Genomic DNA, 2,601 nt, shown 5'->3' on the forward strand with positions numbered 1-2,601 from the left:
AGGCACATCTTATTTGGGTCTGAAAAAGACTTTTTCGACGAAGTAAATCTTACAAGTAAGAGAATTTACTTTCGTGCTACTTGACTTGAAAGAGAGTCAATTGCGAAATTATTGTAAAAGTTATAGTTAGTGGGAATTATCTGGTTAAAAGTGTTTTCCGCGATGTTTCAAAATTAACAAGATAAACGATTCATCGCCGCTTTAGCTTAGTTGTACTCGAAGGAAACTACTTAAAATTACCGTACAATTGCAATTTGCTAAGATGGAGAAACACCAAAACAAGCAAAAATCGCACAGGTATAGTTAAATGCCGGTTAACTCAGTCCGAAAATTAGAAATTCATGAGAAGAGTCACAACATGTCTGAAACAGGTCAAAATTAACTCATCAACTTATGCTAATTGTTACAGCTGATAAATTCTTTTCAATAAACATCAAATGGATGTTCTCGGCTGCAGATCCTTTTCATTAACTGTCTTGTTGAATTAGAATAAAAGTTCTAACAGCACCCAGTTTTACTTCAGACGGTTCAAGTCTCCCTATATAAAAAACCTTTTCTAATCTTGAACTATAGTTAATATCAGACTTCTACATGTTCGTAACATGCCGGCCAACATGCATATGCGGGCGGCTGCCACAATGTCACGTTCTTCGTGCTTTCTTAACCCTTACAGGGAGACATTCTAGACAAACCCCACGTTTTCGCACAACCATCGCAAACAATAAGGGTCTTATGTTCGCTAATCGCGCCTGCTAAACAGCTCGGGACTGCCGCATTTTCGTTGATTTACACCGTTATAGATTGTGCTATTTCTTTCGTATCCAGTGTATCATACGGATCGAGTAACGCGCCACGAGACGAGATAAAAAGCCTTCAGAAATAACAACAGTTGCTACCCCCGCATTTTTAACCTTTTCATCCTGGTTGATAACGGTTGAGTAAGTTTATAAACCATGTCAACCAAAAACTAATCGTCCCAACTGAACGCGAAAAAACTCATCTAACAAAACGGCGATCGAACACAAACTAAATTTCTGAAGTATTGGCTGTTGAAATAAAAAAAATTGTTAAAATTAGGCCTTCTTTGTTTTTGCTTTATATTTTGTCAGTTATAAATTCAGAAACATTAGCCACAAGTGCAGTTAATTAATCGGTATATCAACCATGAACATAAATTGATTATTATCCCATTATTTTAATACGTCAGTATAATGCGTCAAGAAAAAGTGAATAGATGTATTTAAAATTATATTACGAAAACAATTCATATCATTCAGTGTGTGGGAGTTCCTCAATGATCAACAAGTAAAACTTGAAAAATGGAAACCTGGTTGTGGTGGACTCTTGGCTGGTCTCTTTCCATCCTAACGATGGCTGGAAATGGATTTATTATCTTTCTTGTTTGCAGCAAACGGCAGCTTCACACCAAAACCAACGCGTTTGTGGTTTCACCGGCAGTGGCGGACTTCTGTGTCGGGATGAGCGTTGTTCCATCAATGTTCTTCTGTGAGATGGCAACTGGGTGTGACCCACAGTCTCACGAGATCAATTTGGTGAGGTGGCTTTTCGGATTCGCGTCAGTGGCGAACCTTTGCAGCTTAGTATTCGATAGATACATTGCAGTTGTCAAGCCTTTGAAATATTTGACTTTTATGACGCGCCGCCGCGTTATTCAAATGGTTTCCGTATCTTGGGGCATCCGAGTTGCCCATGCTACGATTTCCGGACTATACTGGTATATTTTTAAAATATTTCTTTTATTTAATATCAGTTTTTGGGTATCTGTGATATTTTTTGAATTTCTTCCATGCCTCCTTCTGATATTTTGCTTTTCATCTATGTTATATGCTATTCGTACTCGCACCCGAGCAAAGCAGTAACGTTTTAACCATCACATTTTGTTTGAAACTCAGGGGAAATCCGCAGCGTCGGTTAAGTTAATGGCAGTTGTTATAGGCTTGTTTTTACTATGTTATGGATTTTATATTCGCTGTAGTTATTTTAAAAAATGGTGAATGTAATGATGAGGAATATAAAATACTATTAAACTCCGCCATTAATCCTGTAGCTTACGGTTTTTTAAAGAGGGACATCAAGAAGGAGATTAAATCATGTATCAGTTGCGAAAAGGAAAGAAGTTAGGTGCTGCCTGTCCTGTTAACAACTGTTTTACTGTAGAAAGTTAGAATAACGAGCGGAAAGGAGATATTGAGAGAAATGCTATCAATTTATTTTCGAGGTTATGTTGTCTTTGAAAGTATAACTTTGCAAGGGACACCGGCTGTTATAGGAGTTTTGGCTCTGTAAAGAGGATTTCCATAATGTATATTCTACTCTTAACAAAAAAAGAAAATAAAATCATATGGCAAAATAAGGTGGCTTTGCATTTGATTAGAAGAGCGAATATGATATAAGAATATAGCCTGTCTGTTTCCAGTGGAAGAGGCCAATATTGCAGAAACAATGACAAAAACTAAGTATTGGCGTTTCCTACACAAATCAAGTGTATGTGTATTTCCTGTAGCCCATGACCAGGAATTAACAACTAATAATTAAGGAATGCTATGAGCTGAATGCCTTTCCGAAGTGCTCCTTATGTTC

At 37.2% G+C, this 2,601-nt stretch overlaps 1 pseudogene; it reads left to right on the forward strand.

Annotated features, from left to right (window-relative positions):
* The first annotated feature begins 1,198 nt into the window (after positions 1–1,198).
* On the forward strand, positions 1,199–2,358 carry LOC149101570 (octopamine receptor beta-2R-like; annotated as a pseudogene).
* The last annotated feature ends 243 nt before the right edge of the window (positions 2,359–2,601 follow it).

This window comes from Orbicella faveolata, unplaced genomic scaffold, assembly GCF_042242905.1.
Source record: "Orbicella faveolata isolate gen_17 unplaced genomic scaffold, um_ofav_v1 contig_37, whole genome shotgun sequence".
NCBI lineage: Eukaryota > Metazoa > Cnidaria > Anthozoa > Scleractinia > Merulinidae > Orbicella > Orbicella faveolata.